The following is a 19,646-nucleotide window of genomic DNA, read 5'->3' on the forward strand; positions in this document are numbered from 1 at the left end:
AAAATAGTGTGAGTATTTAAAAATTACCTTTAATATATCCACTTGACTAATTAATTTTTAGTAGCTTCACAACAAAAAATCAAGCAAATTCAATTCGTGTATTTCACTATAATTCCGTTAAAATAGTCAGGAACTATATGTTAATAAATTATCTGTTTAAAAAAATAAGGAAGTAAAAATAAAACAAAATTTTAATTTAATATTTTATAGATATATAAGATTCAATGATTAAACATTTTGAAAGTAAAACGTGTTATCCGTTATACTATAATTTATAAATTAATTAGTTATTACTTACCTATTAGTAATTAGGGTAACAATTTACCTTGTACAATATCATATATATACATATACATATATATGTATATAAGTAAGTATAAAACTGGTAATATTTTGCCAGTTTATAAATGTACAGTATGTATATTTCAAAGCTTTTTTATACATTAAGATGGTGAGAGGAAATTATATCGTGGGTAACATGTGGGTAAGTAAAACGTTTAAGAAGTATCGATAAATAGAGGAAGGTCAAATAATAAATGACTTAATGTAATAAATTAATAAAACAATATGATAAATCAAGACTCGAGCTCAAAATGATACAAAAAAATGAAAACTTTATTCTAAAATATAACGATTGTTTTGCATTACTCATTGTATCGTGTTACTATGTGTGCCAATTAAATCTAAAATGATTTGTTTAATCATTTTTAAGCAATTAAGACAGAAAATGTAAGTCACATTGATATTTAACGGAACCTAGTTTTATTTAATTACATAATAATATATGACTATTTAGTTACAAGTATTGCACACTTGGGAATAATTAATCAAGATTACAACTAGTTACATTATCTTTAGTTCAATCAATGCAAATTTAAATTTAAATATTTAGTAGTACACATTTTTTTATGAATTATAACTTAACATTCATTATTCATACAATCATTCAATATTCTGCTGGTACATAAAATAAACAGTTAAATTTAGTAAGAATTACGTGTTTTATACGACTTCAACTTATTTCTACGAATGAACAATTTTATTATATCAATGAATTGTTCTTGAATGATGCATAAAGTTAATTTATTTAAGGAAAAATGCACATGTTTAATGAGTGAATGAATACTTTGATGATAGTTGACTAAAAATTCCAATGCTACTTACGGACAAAGTTTGTTATTCAACATTATTCAAAATAATAATTATATAATAATAATATTTTTGCAGAAATTGATTACTAAACAATCGAAAACATGGCCAAGTGGGTTAGTGAGTACCGCTCTACTATATTTATATAGTAGGTGTCAAGTGGGTTACTAAAATGAATGTATTAAATTTGAATTGAACAATCATTATATACATAAATGATTCTGAGAGAAGACGGTCTATCAATTTATACATAACTATTTCACTAAGTATATTTCATATCATTTTTATCAGTATTATTATTTATTAGTAATAGTAGTAATACAGTTAGTCAGTTTAATTTTTGCTGAAAACAATACTTCTATATTATATGATTAATATTTAATTATAATAATATTATAATATTATTTTATATTCATATCATATTATATTATTGTTGACTTTTGAGTCAATACTACCTTACCACAAAAATGTAAGAATAGTTTCATGATATAAATAAGTAATAGCTTAAAACTAATCTACATATTTACACGTACACATTTTTCAAGTCCCCGCTAATAATGTTTTTGAATTATACAATAAAATAACTAAAATTATTATTCTTTGTTTAAATATGAAATTTCATCAAAATTTGAACTTAAAATGCCTATAAAAAAAATTAGTGTCTATATATCATCTTTAAGGTTTTTAAATAATTACTATAAAAATTAAAAACTTAAAAGGAACATTGAATTCAATTTTTAAGCTTTTTTACCGAGCGAAAATTGTTTTATTAACAATAATATTTAAAAAAAAAATTAAAAATTGAACATTTTTTATGACTTTAATAAGAGATCTAAAAGGGTAAATTTTATTATGTGTATAGAGTAATACCAAAAAAACAAATTCAATTTTTCTTAAAGATTAATTTTGCATAAGAATTCTAGTTTTTCTTTAATTTTTTTTTTTCATTAGTTTTTCACTATTATTTCAAAAAATAGTGAGCAGTTTTGAATTTAAATTTTTAAAAATACAAACTAGGTCTAATTTTCTACCAGAAACTTTCCTAAAAGTTGAAGAACTAAGCGTTTTTTTAAATACTTATCGTGTATGCAGATACAAAGAACCAAATTAACACACACGTAATCGTTATAAAATAAATAAGTAACTTCACCAATCCGTTTAAAATCTTCTAAAATAATAAAACCAGTTATTCCACAAAACCTGATAATTTTTCCTGTAAACTCATTTTTGATCGATAAACTATTTTAAGTTAATTTTTTTCGTACGGCCTTAACTAAAATTTGTCAGTTCTTTCATTTTATAAATAACCAGAAAATAAATTTTTTTTAATCAGGATCTAATGTAGCCTGTATACAATCTGTAGTATGGTAAAATAATAACAATATCTCATTTCACAAAGTATGAGAGCTTTTCCTATATGAGGTAAGGTTTAAAACCTTAAATACGATGTTACCTTCTATTACCTTAATATTCTAAACAAATAAATAACTATATAAATACTTGATAATTATTCACCTTGTTTACGTCAACCAAAAAACTAGGTAGGTAAATAATAATAATAATCACAGTAGCCATACCTACTTTCATCGAGCAACAAGAAGAATTAAATATATACCTAGGTAGGTACTTAAAAATCTATAACGCTAATATTAACGATTTCCACAAAGCAAATAGCAAATACAAGACACAATAAAATAATATTCAAGTATACGATTACACATAATGCCACCTAGATATTGACCAACACATTGGTGGCTAATGCCAAATAATAATTACACACACTACACACACACACATCGAATATGATCGTTCCATAAACGACGAGACTGACACATAGACTATCATGATAGTATTAATTTATATTATTTCGTCCTGTTGTTGTTATTACGATATGATATTATACACGTGTGATGCGTTGTGTTTATACGTATAATTACAATAATTACTACTGGCCATATTACTACATTTTCCATCTTATTCGATGTTTACATCTCTTAATATTATGCAGTATACACATGTACGTATTGCTCAATGCGTTGTCTATGTATTTTGTTATTGCTGCGTTCACTGCGGTCTAATGCAGGGACTGCGTTTAATATAGTGTATGTACAGTCGTGTGGCAATAATCTAAAGACCGGACGTTTCATTTAGTCCAATTTGCCGGTCGATCGTCATCACCGGATAACTGGATTATTACGAAGAGGTGTAACTTTTGCCATGGTCTTTAAACACGCGCAGTTTCATATATTATATTTTTTTTTTCGCAAACGATAGCACGAATATGGTATATGTTATTACGTAGAGACTGCAGTACTGCACCATTGTAGGATATACTTGATGAAAAAGTTAGCTTTGCGCCACATACGTCATTAAGTTTACACTATTTATAATAATACAAATATCCATCATTGTACGTTCAAAAGCGGATGCCGTTTCATTAAAAAATTACAAAACTACATAATAATGTATATAATATGAATACGGGGTGACCCATTTAATGCAAGACACTTGGTATTTCAGAAAACACTAACGTTTTCGAAAATGTTTCTTTTATAAAAGTATAATAGGTCAATGCAAAACAACTTTTTTGAAAAAAAAAATTACAATTAATTAATTAATTAATTTTCAGTTTTACAATATGCGTTTTTCATTTCATATTTTAAAGCAAAATCCTGAGTATTTAGATACATAATAATACAAATTCGGACAAGTAACTTACTACCTAGTTATTGGTATTTAAAGTTTAAATTACTTAATGAAATAGTAGACTAATATTTTGTAAGGTACCATATTCCATTCCGCACGCTCATAAAAACTTTAAATACCTACTTATAAAATATTATAAACTACCTATTCATAAAAAAATCGATTTATACACATCAAAATAGGTACTTCTAAAAAATGTTCTACTCGGAAATAATAAATTCAAAACGCATACTGTCATTAAAAAAAAAATTAAAAAAAGGTTATGATGAAAAACATTGAAAAATGTTTATTTTTTATAAAACTGTTAATATTTAACCACGTCATGATGTAAAAATAAAATTATTTTTTATGAAATTAGTAAATTTTAAAATAACAACAAGTAAAATGCGTCACCCTATACATTCACCTATGCCTACTTATATACATGTATTTTTCACGCACAGTTATACATTAATTAAAGTCAAATATATACGCAGGGCGTCATCGTCGTCTACATTATGTGTTATTGTTGTTCCCGATATCTATGCGAATTGACTCATTCAGTCCGGATGTATTTGTGACGGTAGTAGATCATTGTGTATTACACAATTTACACACTTTTCCGTGCGCGCGCCGGTCAATCGTTATTATAGGCGGTGTTAGTATTATTGTGATTTAGATAGGTACAGTGTGTAAAGCAATGACCCCACTAAAATTTCCACTGACGTTCAACGATTTCAACAAAAACGAAATACCTTTTTTTATTAAAGTATTATACCTTCACATAATACAACACATGACGTATACGACCAATAATTATTATCAATCGGAGTCAGCAAAGTGCCATTAACATTAACGGGAACCAAATAAGTGATTTAGATAAAACGTGTACGACGTACGTCCTTGGTCCTTTGATACTCGGTCTCGACAGGTACATCAATGCGATAATGAGATGTTTTATTACACAATAATCATTCTTATTTTTTTTTATTTAATGTGAACACACAACGACGACGGAGTCGTCTACGTCTGACGCTCAAACTATCGTGATACGGTACATAGTATAGTGTTGTAAATACGAGGTATACCTACCCTATACCTACCTATTAGTGTTATTACTTATTACGCACACACGTTGTTATTATTATTTTTTTTTCTTATCGTAAACACATAACAATGTTTAAATAAAAATTACATGCTATTATAACAGTGAGTTGTAAAATAGGTACCCAACTTGTTGTAGTTATAAATATGACAATATAATATATTAATAGCTATTATTCATTATAATAAGGGGCACTCGAGTTCAACGCGATAGGTACACGATCTTTACTTCGTGTAAGTATGATACATCGTGAAACGTATTTCATAATTTTGTATTATGTCTCTTTTATATTAAATTTGTAATATTAAAATTAATTTTAAAAATCAAAAAATAATTATAATTTTCAGTAGTATTTTAAATTTTCTAGTATCACAACTCACGAATATAATTATAACATTAGGTACCTTAAAATTAAATTTGATATCCACAGTTTTCAATTCTGGATTTTTTTTTCTGTTTAAAAGTTCCATGTTTGTATAATGGACATAACTTAAGATTTGCTTCGATCATCATCGTAATTTGTTACAATAAAATGCATATAAATGCAATAACCACCGTTATAATTTGTCATGAAACAGATAAAATACCTATACTATATCAGGTTGTATATTTTTTTTGCTCTTTTATTCCACTACCATAGTTGGTTATCAAAAAAAGGTCGATTTGCGCTTTTGGGTATCACCGATATTGGCTACATACACATTAAACGGGCATAGAAATAATAAATTAATACCTTTAAATACAAACACGGTTGTCTTCCAGGAAAGGAGTCAAATAGGCCTGTCCCCCCCCCCCACCATATCTTGTAACTTTTTAAAAAAATCCTAATTTTCTACAATAGAACTATTGCTAATTCCATTTTATTAATAAAATTGTACATGCATTATTATTACCTATACGTATTGATTACTAATTATATAAATTAAATGATTACATTCTATATTTTCTAATAACTATTTATACTATATTTTGTTGTCTTAAAAATTAACTGTGATTAAAATTTTTAATCCATAAGCCATGACCTCTGAAGAGGTACTCGTACTGATATATATTTTTTTAATATTAGAGTAATTTGATAAACAAATCAAATTAATAAAATTAAAAACAATAAAGTAATATGGATTTTTTTGAATCTAAAATTTACTATATTATACCTTGTACGTTACTACATTAGTAAGACAGATATAACACATGGAGGTATAACGTCCCCTTATAACATAGATACCTATACTAATAGCAATTTTAAACTAATATACAAAGACGGTGAGTTTGAGAGGTGTGAGTTTACACCTTTTAATAATACATTATAATATATTATATAATTCAAAAATTTATAATTTATATAAATTATAAATAACAACAATAAATAAATTCCAACATATTTCCAAAAATATTTGTTCTTACCTCTCTACTCTAATTTCTTTTTTTGAATATAATAATTAATAATATTTTTAACATTTTTGGCCTACTATTGCATGATGCTCAATTATTCTTCACTCTAAAACTCATATTGTGGTACAAACATCACTACCTATATTATAGTCCCATATTATATGTTATAGATGCACTGTTAAGTGTTTACTATAAATCATTATTATTGCTAGGAATACTAGGTATTATAACCATCTACTAAAGTAAATCACTCATCGACGTTATACACGACTAGTGTTATAATAATATATTATTTAGGATACTACTATCGATATGACTTCATCTTTGCAGACTTTATTATCTTCAACAATACTTACAATATAATACTCTTAGTAATTATATTTAACCTTTGCATTGCTATGCAATTGCAATAATTATATAACTATAGTAATAATTAATAATAAGGAAACAATAAACATATTCTATTATGTACAATTCATAATATAATATGTATGTGTGTGTGTGTGTGTATTGTATGCATTGTTATAGATGTAATTCCACGTTTCAAAATAAAACAGTAAATTATTTATTTAACGAAGCTTATTATGACCGTGAGGTGTCAAACAAATTAACTGTGCCTTTGTACATTCGTTTTTTATTATATATAGTCATATAGGTGTACATTATATGTTTATAAAAAGGGTTAGACTCCGGATAGGCTATATCATCACATACAGTCAAAAATAATGTAATATTAATGATATAATTTATCATTTTTAGGACATTTTAATAAAATATTTATTAATTTTATTAGTAATATTAAAACTTTTTAATTTAACTTCTTTGGCCTAAAGCTTATATCACTATGCGCTTATACATTATTTCACCGAATAATTAAATTTAAATATGAATCCAAGTTGTAAGATGGCCGAAAGAATATGTTAAAGGTAACTTATTAACAAACAATTCCCTTCGTTTTTTTCATGATTATTCCAAAACATGTCAAACATTCTTCCTACTATACATATTATACAAGATTCGTGATGACTAGATACTAATCATTAAATTTCGAAAATCTTTAATCGAAAGTATATTTTATGAGCTAGCACTTAAAATTTAAAAACTACCTACCTATAAACACTAAAGTAAACTAAGCTCACAAAACACTTTTCAAATGTAATGATTTATTGTTGCTTTCAAATTAAAAATAATATATAACATAGCAGCCTCGTACTAGTTGAAATGAGCCAACAGCTAGTTTCTGTATTCTAAACGTACCTACTTATGCATATTTATGTTAATGTTTAGTTCATCGACAGAAGACAGTAAAAAATTAACATTTTTAAAGAAGTTATAATTTATTAAGTAGGTAAGTATAGAATATAGTGTTAACACAATATAATAATATACAGAATACTGCAGATTAAATGGATTATCTCAACCAGTAAAAACTATAAAATTATTACTATTATAGATATTACATTAATATTAACTACTGTCATGGCACAGAAGCAATACGTACATTTTCCAAAAACAAGTATAAAAACTATGCTAAATTCTGAATGAATATATTAATTTTTTTTAAAAAAATGGACCATAAAAGTCATTGATAATTGTGCCTGCCACCTGTATAAATTACTATCGAAAACTGCATAAAACATTTAAATTTCCATTTAAGAAAATATTGACAAATTTTTGATTCTCATTTTTTTTTTTAATGTAAAATATAACGCCTAACTATATTTGATTGTTCTTAATACATACCTAATGATTAACGCAACGATTATCAATTGTTTTTCCACCGTTTTTAAGATGTATAGCCATCAAGTTGAAAAGTATCAAACAATATAATAGTTACGAGTTCTATGTTTTAAACAAAAAAATGTATGATAATAATTATACAATATAAATCTCAATAACTCTACGCATGTATACGTAAAGACTGAAGTTATCTATAGAACAATAAAACAGTAAATATTGAACCTGCAGCAAGTTTGATATTATGGATATCTTATTTCTATGTATTGTCCATTGACACATTCAAGACGAGTTCAATGAAATGCAACTATATACGTAATCAATATTACTAAAAAACTACTATTATTTTATTACAATAGGCACATTTCGGGATGGTGATGTTAGTAAATCCAGTGAATATTATATAAGTAAAGAATTATTGAAATGAAAAAAAAATATGGAAAAAACATGTTTAACGAGTGCCGTGTGAAATCTTGTGTCACGTGAACTTGAAACATAATATACACCGGTTTTGAATTCCAGAAATTAAAAATTTCAAACACTTACAAACACGTTTTACTCATCATATATATAAAAATGGGGTTTGTTGAATATTAAATTAATCGTATACCTACAACCGTACAGGAATTAAAATAAAATGAGAAGTGATTATTTAACAAGTGTAGAATTAAGTAACAAATAACATTTTCCATCGACATAATTTTTCAAGCCATATATAATCTAAGCTTCACAGTCCAAGCGGTTTATATTTTATAATCTTCTCTGAGCCTAAATAACAGATAACCCAAGGTTGATTAATGCACAAAAGTGTAGGTAGATGATATGAATAATTTTATGTTAAAAAAAAAATAATAATATTAATTCAAAACCGTCGTCATTCCGTTATCTACTTAAAAGTGTTAATCTTGTATTGTACGATTTTGACAGCTGTGCTTTGTATTATGTACAACGATTTTATAAAATATTTTTTTTCTAGCAAGTATGTTAAATTTTGGAAATCTTTCCATGAGGCATTTGCATCAAACAAGATGGTTGCTATCATGAGTTATTACCTACAACGCTACAACTACTTATACATCTCAACAGGTATTCATTATTTAATATTGATTTTTTTAAATTTCTATAAAATGTTTTAACTTCGGTGAGCTTTATTCATATTATGAATAAATTATAATGAAATTTTAATAGCTTTTGTTAATCCGTAGAAAATAAAGTACAATAGATAACGTCTTTAAAACAGCTCCGCTCAGAATTTACAAATAAACGTTTCATTGCCATAAACTATACCTGAATACCACTAACACAACGATAAGCAAAAAATAAAGTGCTAGTCCCTAGTATTGTGCCAAAGTTTAAATATGCTAAAAAAAAAAAAATTTAATTTGGCACAATTCGATATAGGCGGGGTGTCACTTATCACGGGCATGTAAATTAATAACATTTTTTTTTAAGTAAAAGTGTTTCCGTCATACCTTCAGGACTCCAGACTAGGTAATATTTAATACTCGATCAAAAACTGGTCTGTTATCGACTAGTAAATAATATTGCGGGAGACACATATTACATATTATACATTATACGCTGGTATTTTAATTTAGACGCAACTGCAGGTCCGTACCGCGTGGTCTAATTATTTAATAACCACCTCCAGCCTATTTTCATGGTAACAATAATTGATCAGCAATTAATTTATTTTCTATATATTACATTCTTAAGATATATTTTCGTTATATTATTGCTATAGTTAAGATAAGACATAAGTCTACAAACTGTTATCTCATATACATCTAAATCTGGTAGACTTTCGATTTTTTTTTAATCACTTCAATATATTATTGTTTCAATTATTTCATTTTAATTTGTATCATCATTACGAATATTATTTGATATTCGACCCATAAGATACATTCATGTAATATAATGAAAGTCAAACAGGTCTTTGGTAAAAAAAAAAAAAAAAAACAGTCAAAACTTTCTGGAAAGAGCCCATACTGCAAGCTGTTGCCAAAAACTCTAAATTCTTATAATAATATAAACTACGATACACGTAGGTCATATAATTCATATAAGATTATTAAAACTAAACCATCAAAATATCGTGCATAGTGCATATATTTACCTACTTTATAATATATAATTACATAGACTATTATAATATGATGTTATAATGTCATGGGTAATTCACACCGTTTTAGGGCTTGCTTAAATTACTAAAAATGTATAACCGAAAACCTACTGTAATCCTAGAAGTGCGTGCGCCTATCCATATTATATTTATAATAGAATTAACACTACGTATTCTGAAGAAACTAAACAACAATATATTATATTAATGCATGCAGACTGCAGTCAATTCGTTTTTAATGTACTCGGGGACGGCAGGAACGGATTGCAATATATTATTTATATACTTGCACCTTCCCCAACATCGTTTGATGTGTCCGTCTGCAATGGTACACTGGAATTAATTTTCCGCTGTATAAACACGTATATATAAGTAAAATTAATCACGTCACCTATGTATACATATGGAATACTAGCCTATACACGTATGCATACATTATATGGAAAACGTATGCATAATATATAAACGGGGTTTATGATTATTATTATTATTATTATTATTATAATGAATATACTTGTTATTTAAAACCTGAATCAGCTATTTGACGGTGTATTATATTATATTACTTTTATTGTATTATTTATTATTAAAATTTACAAATTATTGTATTGAACTTGCCTACAATAAAACATCTCACGTAAACCAACGAATAAAACGTACCGGTACAAAAACTCGAGCGCGTGCGTGGACAAAATAATAATGAATCAAAAAAATGTTTTACGAATTATATATCTTATAACACGATGCTGTACGTACCAACGATTCTGAAACAGTTCATAAAAGTAAGGGAAACAAATTAAATTTTAAAACGGTTCAAGGCGAGTGGCTCGATATTTCAAAAAAAAAAAAAAAAAATATAATCAGGTTTAATCATACATATATGTATAACTGGTTATATAGGTAGCCAATCGTACACCTGTATTATATAGGCGTATTATGTATATTATATATACCTGTTCCGTTATGTATGTGTGTGTGTGTAAAATGTTATATAGAAGCTGCGCGCAGACGCCCTAAGCCGTTTCGCTGTTATCACTGCGGGAGTCTTTGCAATATTATTCCATCGTCGCAGCACACATCGCGGTCCTGGGTGGGTAGTTAAGTACATTATACGAGTTAAAACACCGCGAGGGTACGTATACGTCATATGCGATAACGCATTATAGGTACACTCGGCGAGTTAATGTAACAGGTGTACTATGTAACATTGTAACCGATGTACAAGTACTATGCGACTCATTATTGGAACGCAACCGTGAAATTTTTTTTTTTTTTACTCATGGTTATTTTCGCGAAAATTCTAAGTATACGTAAACGGGTACAACTGTATGACATAGATATGTATGATATATGCGTGTGTGCAGCAGATGATGAATAATTTATAAACCGTGTAAAGACAGTATGGAAAATTGGAAACCGCTCATACTTGATATTTGTTTGGCGGTGCCACCGTTGATCCGGATTAATACAAGGCAATTTAGCGATTATCCCTCTACCAAATCATTTTTGAATAATTAAAAAATATATATTATGTTAAATACATAAATATGTGGTATACTGGACAATTATTGCATAATACCTAAATCGGTAAGTGATAAGTATGCTATATATTATATGCAGCCTTGTGTAGTTGTGCAGTTTTGATCACTAACGTATTCATACAAGCATAGTTTACTTCATAACTTACTGATTACTTAAAAAGTTACAAACATGTTTTATATATAAGCAAAAAGCAAGGAAATTAATGTTATGAATGCCAACTTATTTTGTAAATAGGTAGTATGTTTATAGGTAGGTAGTTAATGTTTGAGTAGAACTCTAGAATCTACCTAGCAGCAGGTATTAAAATAATATTTTGTAAAATTTATTAAGTACTTTCTTACTCAAATAATAATGTATTGTTTATAAGTATCCATTACACATTGGTGTCTCTGCCTGATAATATATGCTAAAACCTCCAACCTGCGCATTAATTATATTAATTTATTAAAAGACCCGCGCATGTCTTGTCTTCGTCTTACTTATGCATAACATCACAAATATTACTCCAGAATAATCCATTTTACTATGTTAAAATGAATTTACCTACTATCAATTTAAAAGGTAATAATTTGATTTAAACCATATACATACCTAAGTTTATTTTGATAATTTATTTTAAAAAAAATTAAAAGAATTTTAAATTCTAAAATTTGAATTTTTATATATTATTTTACGTATAATATAATTGTTTGATCAAACTACATTTCAATGGATAAAAACATTTTTTAATGTTGAAATTTGATTGGATTTAACCAGAAAACCCTCTCTCTTTGGCACGACACTGGTTCGAGGTTTGATCAAAAATATCGAGCTAAATTTTAAACTGGTGAATACTCGGATATTCTTAAATAATTATACATAAAACAAAAGTTCTAAAAACTATAAGACTAACTTCAAACTAAAGTATAAAGTTTGTGTTTCAATTTTCATTGTAGATAATCGTTTGCAAAGGTCGTTAACCAAAAATGTATGAAAAAGAACACAATTTTAAAACGTATGTTCATACATTATGACAGCCGTACATCAATCAGTCTTCACTAAATGCTTATATCATACCCAAGAAAACGGTTTATATAAGATTGGTGTAAAATGTTAATATACTTTTATACGAATATATAGTTCTACCTATCGTACACAAAAAATAGTACGAATGTCCTTCAACCGATATTGTATACACATAACGACGAACTTCAACCAACCAATAATAAATGTACTTACAACTTTAGATAGACGTATAGAAAATAAGGTGTACGAATACAGTTCTACCTATCCTATACGAATAATAAGCTATTATAGCTAAACGTATTTGAACACAGTGGCGTACCAAACAAAGGGATAGAGGGTAAGGGGTTTAACCTCCCCCCAACCATAAGTAAAATATGTATAATGATATATTTTAATGGGATATTATATTAATAACATTTTTTATTCATATATAAATGGTAACCCCTCTCCTCGTAAACGAATTCTGCGTACACTACTGGTTAAACATGAACAATATTGTTATTGTTTATAACTGTTTACACTTAGTTGTCTAGATTTATTTATGATCATATAAGATACAATAAATAATAATGCGGTTAGTGCTGAGACACCAAAGTAACGACTAAACACGCTATTAAATAGGCCCAGCAAAACCATTTTGCACACATCTAACCCCGATATTCGTTAAGCACGGCTCTGAATTCAGTAGTCCATTTATAACACCGTATAATTTCGATATTAAAAAGGAATAGGATGTTTATTAATCCAACACAGTTTTAGACTTTAATTACAAAAACTTGCTTCAATCGCAGTAAAAATAACTATCATGCCTCGTGAAATAGTTTAGATAACATTTGTTTTTAACATGATATGTATGTTTTTGGGTTAGAAACTACTTTTTTTCTAACCGATTTTGAGTTATAGTTGCCACTAGCATCCAATGAATAAAATAATTACGTTACCATAGCAAAAAAAAAAACGATTTCTAACCAATAATTCATTAAATTGCGTAACTATTGGCAATCTCGTTAAAATATTTTATATTTTTTTTTTCATAATTTTAAAAACATAATTATACATGATTCAATGTTTTTCTATGAAGTAAAGAAAAATATCAAACAGCACACTACATTTTTTTTTTTGTTTTTTTTTTTATTATTATTAATACAAGTCACATTTGATTCTAATATCAAAAACTATTTTCTGCAGAAGTTATTATAAATAATCATACTTTTTAGTTTTTTAAGTACCTATTTTTCTTATTTTTTTTTTAAATTGACGTTAATTCAAAATTCAAATACAATAAACTTTTTATATATCAGTTAAAAATTGGTTATTATTTACTGACCTCCATATGCTTCGATAAGATGTCCAGATAAGAGTTCTGAAGTATTGTCATACTACAAAATATAAAAGTTTCAGTAAGACAGTAAATATATTCGCAGCCGCATGGGATATGCATTATATAATAGGTATATGCGCTGCACTCCTTAATCGCCTAAGAATTGCTTTTGAAATTTAAAGTTTATATGATACATTGATACCAAAGATGTATTTATAGATACTGAAGTATAAAAGTAATTATTATTAGACATGTATTCATTTATATTCTTAATTATAAGAAAAATGTGTTGAAGCCTTCATCATCAGTTATTTTAAGAACTAGTTAAAATGTTAAAATTATTATTGCATACGCCTGTATGATCTTTAGTATGAAATCGTTTATTATAATATAGACTTAATAAATTAAAATATTTGTTAACTTACACAGATCAACGAATATACCAAAAATTAAAATATTATCCCTTGTTATATTTACAATTACGTAAAGGTAAATTCTCTACTACATAAATGCCCATTTTCTCCTGTTTGATAGTTTTTGATCGTTTAAATATTTTTATTTTATTCTATCCCGACAAAATGTTGTATGGTCTTCGCAAAACAAACTTTAAAAAATTTTTCGTTATCGATGGCCAACTTCAACACCGTAAAGATAAAAAATATTAAATACCGGAAAAACGAACTCACGATAACAGTGTACTTATAATGGCCTATCTATTACGCCGTGTAATCATCAACTTATTAAACTTTATTAAAAAAACGATTTCGTGTTTTATTATAACTCCCTCAGTATGGCTTATACAATGATTTGAACAAATAATTTTTAAGTTCTGAGCAGCCCAATACGTGTATTTATTTCACAATGATGTATTTTTGTATGTATGTCGTATGTACATTATAAATAGTCGATAAAATGCTTCAATTTTCAACTTTAGGAGTAGTTTTGGATAGCAAACTTGATCTAGTTTATACTTTGCATTTTTAATAAGGTTAAAATTAAAAAATTCTAGTACTTTTTGTAATAGTGAAAGATAAACAAAAATTTAACGAAAAACAGTGACTTTTACGCTAAACCAATTTTCGACTAAATTGATTTCTTGATATTTTTGTAATTCAAAAGCTCTAGAACTTGAAATACTCACCAAATATTTATTATCATTTCTATAAATGATATAATTTTCAAAATATTTATGACTTTTTTTTTGAGCTATTTATTTACAATTTAAATATTCAATATTTTTTTTTTTTTATAAATATTGATAAAAAAATGTATGAATGAGTAAAAGTACTTGAAAATGTAATACAAGGTTTCTAATAAGTAGGGCTCGGATTTTAAAGCATAATAAACAACTAATAACTACACGATTGTTTTAAAAAAGTAAAAAAGAAACATATTTATTTTTAAAGAAAAAAAAAAGCAAAAAAAAGGATGACCAAAAATTGAACATGAACTAGTTATAAAAATGAATAAGAAAATGTTAAATATGAATTTAATTTAAAAAAAGAATTAACTACCGTGTATTTCCCTAGATTTTCAGAAGTGAAACTGACTCTATTTCCGACAGAATATTTCTATACGAGTATAAAATAAAATAAACTCTCGTCATCCACTGAAATAATCGGTGCATACTTCTTATAAAAAGTTTCAAATTAAACATATGACATGGTCGATATCGATTTTATAGGCATACTGACCGTAGGTATAGATACTGCAGGCTATATGTAGATCGATAAACTATACGTTTAAAACATTTAATAAACAAGCCGATAACAAAAACAATAATAATCCAATATCCGCATTCTGGGTTATACATTTTTTATTAATTATTTTTTTTATTACAATAATATAATAAACGTATAAAAAATTCACAGTAGGAATAATTGAAAAAAACAATAAAAAAAAGCCAAAATAAATTGGTTTATTTGGAATCAGAATAATGTGAAACGACTGTATGTATAAAAATTAGATTTCTATCTCGTATATATAAAAAAAAGAAGAAGCATATAGTTTAAAATTCGAGCCCTAGTAATAATTGATTCATTTCCTAATTAAAAATTATCGAAAATATATAGTTTATTTTGTTATAACTTTATAAACATATAAATTTAGAATTTGATAAAATTCATCAATCTTGAAAATTATAAATTATTTTACAGTTAGGAATTCATAAAAACTTTTCTTTTTACCTATATCTAAGTTTTAAAAATTAAATAAAATATTTCTCATTATTCATAAGATATAAGAACTATAAAACCTAAAAAAAATATATAAAAATAATTATTTTTTATAGATACTTTAAATTCAAATTTTGACGAAATATTACCTTTATTTAAACGTTAAATAACAGTGTTAATTATTTTTTTATAATTTAAAAACATTTTTTGAGGAAACTTAACCTGTTACTTATATTACGTTATTATTATATGATCTTGACTAAACGCAATGACGTTTTTGATTTATTTTAAGGTATTATCTATTTATACTATGAATCTACTTTTACTCTTTTAAGGCATTAATAAAAAGATATTATTAAATTTTGAGTTATATAAGATGATATAATATGGTATAAAAATATATTATTACAATAATTAAATACTAATAATTATACAATATTTTCAAAAAAAATTAAATCAACCTTGAACCAGTTGAACCTACCATATAGTGCTAAAAGTAAAAGAAATGACTTAGTAATAGCCATATCAAAAAACATCATGAAATATGTATACATTGTATACATTTATTACTTAATGATATAGGCTGACTGACCGTCTTCGCTTAGAATTGTTTTAAATTATAATGAATTCAAATTTAACATATCCATAACAATGGCTCTCTCGACACCAAATGTATGTAAGTGTATAACAGAGCAATACCCACTTAGGTACCTATCTTTTTATATTTTTATTTTTTTTATAAAATGAATTTTTCAATTTTATAATATAGAATATCTTTATAATCTGATAAATTTTAAAATATATATATATTATAATATTCTAAAATATATATTACAGATTAAACCTAATATATAGGAATACAACATTATCAAAATTATCTACTATATTATGTCGTCCATTATACTTAAAATCGTCAAATATACCTAATTATTGTCATTTTTACACTATTTTTTTAATTTCGATCATTTTTTTGTAGTTATAAACTAATAACAAACATCAATTAAACATTTTAGCTTAGTGATTCGCTTTGAGCATAAAAGTTAATATATTTTTCAATATTATTTATTTTTTCTGGTACCGTGTAGTTAAAGATCTTGTATCAGTATTCTGCATCAAAATATAAGTATCTATTTTTAATTATGTTAAAATATCATTTTCCCGTTTATTTTTTAGATTTGTAATCAGTTGCAAATTTTGTATTTTACAATACCACGATTGCGATTAATGGAATCTACATCATATTATTCTACACAAAGGAAACATATCATAGATTGCGTTCTAACCACGCCAATGATTAAAATCATTGTCAGTCCTAACTCCTAAGCCTGTAGTTAGTGGGAAAGGAAATGAGTGTTTTCTAAATGTTTAACCCCATCAAATGCATGATAATTTTGTGGAAATACTTTTTTTGAGCCCAAGTGCAGTTCGAGTGCAATGTAGCGAGTTATACGTTAATTGAATAATACATTTTATACATAAGTATAACAATTAACAAAACCATAAATTTATATACATTATAGTAAAAAAAAATTTTTAAGGCCAAGGGGGGGGGGGTTAAACCCCCAAAACCTCCCTGGCCTCATAAGTATACTAGCCACTAGGTATAGACAATTTAATATAGGTATATAGATTCATGACGAATTGTAAATAAATAAAAAATGAACAACAATACTTAGAGTTATCATTTAAAATAAATACTTAATTCGTTATTTTTATTATTAGTTAAGTTCGACTGAATTATAGCACGGAGGAAGGGAATTAGTGAGTCCCAAATTCCAGGGCACATAAAATTCAATTAGTCGGAAATATTGGGAATATACTCAGAAGTGGAGTCTAAAAAAAAGCAAAATATGAACGAAAAAATTATAAAATGTGCATAAAAAGGGTTAAATATGGAAGAAACCCGATTGGCATTTTAAAGCCTTACTACCTAAACTGAAAAATAAATTTTAAAATACTGTCAAACATCAATTCACTTTACTAACAATAAACAATCTATAACAGGGGTGACCACTAACCTAACGTAACCTTAACTTCGGTAACCGCAAATTTATAAAGTTAGTTTGAGGTAAGTCACATACTCACATTGTAAAGCAATGATTATAAAATAAAGATACATTTTTCATTTTAAATCAAATGAAGGAACATTTATTTACATTTAATTTTAGTCTAAGTTTGGTTCAAAAGCCGCACAAAATTGATTTAAGAGCAGCATGGGGCTCGCGAGCCTCGTTGTAGCCACCCCTGATCTATAATAAAAAGATAAGAATATAAAATAGTACCTACCTATTTCGGAATATTAGTGTGATACGAATTAAATGCACATCGCACCGTTGACATTAAATAATTCATAGTGAACATTATAGTGACAATAAATACCTATTTACGTTAAATAAAAATGTGTTTTATATTCAATATTATGGAAAATATATAAGTAAAAAAAGAAAAAAATCAGTTTTTTAATCAAAAAATTAAAATCAATGAAAATACAAGTTTCCCTTCAATAGTCGAAAGAAGCAAAATTTAAAATTTAAATTTTCGATTTTTAATTTTACCGTCTCATCATCGAATAGCTCGGATTTTGTGCTTGATCTACTATTAACCAAGACACATAGAACAGTATGCAACTCCTATAACTTTCGATCCAAATAGTAATGTACCTATGTAACGAGTGTCGAATGTGGAATGATGAATGATAATAGGTATCTACAACGATAAAATGAAAAACAAATTGTAGATATAGCTGTTTCGTGCAATTACAAAAAACTCTTAGAAAATGAAATAATTTTATAAGTCTGGCGTCTGCATAAAGCTCTATTTAGCAATGAGCCAAAAGTAATTATAATAATATTATATGACATAGTTATTACTTATTAATATAATAGCATAGTAATCTAATATTGTTGTGAAATAATTTTTAATAAATAACTTTTCAAGCAATTATTTTGTTGATGATAATAATACAGTTTATGTAACTGCAAAATAAATTGTTTTTTTTATTAAGTAGATAACATAACTTGGTAATATAATTATTTTATTCTCTATTAATTAACACCTTCAGTAGGTAGTTTTAAAAAATAATAACTTTAGATTTAGATAGGTAGATTATTTATGTCACAATGCCAAATATATGGATGGCCAAATAATTATACATAATTCACAATTTTAGTCTGTATCAATTTCATTAGAAAGTATTTACAAAATAACATTTTTTTTTATTCAGTTTTTTTAAATAATAAAAGGTTACGACCACAAATGTAACAACTTAAATTATAATTATAGTAACAGTTAACCAAAAGTAAATTCCATTTTACTTGAAAAAAATAAGTACAAAAGTTCAAGTTAGCAATAATTTTCAATATGAAAAATTGTAATAAGTACATATTACCTACAATCTACATACACTACCAT

At 26.3% G+C, this 19,646-nt stretch overlaps 1 protein-coding gene across 1 annotated transcript in view; it reads left to right on the forward strand.

The window, feature by feature from the left end:
- The window catches only part of LOC114122032 (high mobility group protein B2-like), a 189,845-nt gene that overhangs the window by 31,038 nt on the left and 139,161 nt on the right, over window positions 1-19,646 (forward strand). The window lies entirely within an intron of this gene.

This window comes from Aphis gossypii, chromosome 1 (assembly GCF_020184175.1).
Source record: "Aphis gossypii isolate Hap1 chromosome 1, ASM2018417v2, whole genome shotgun sequence".
NCBI lineage: Eukaryota > Metazoa > Arthropoda > Insecta > Hemiptera > Aphididae > Aphis > Aphis gossypii.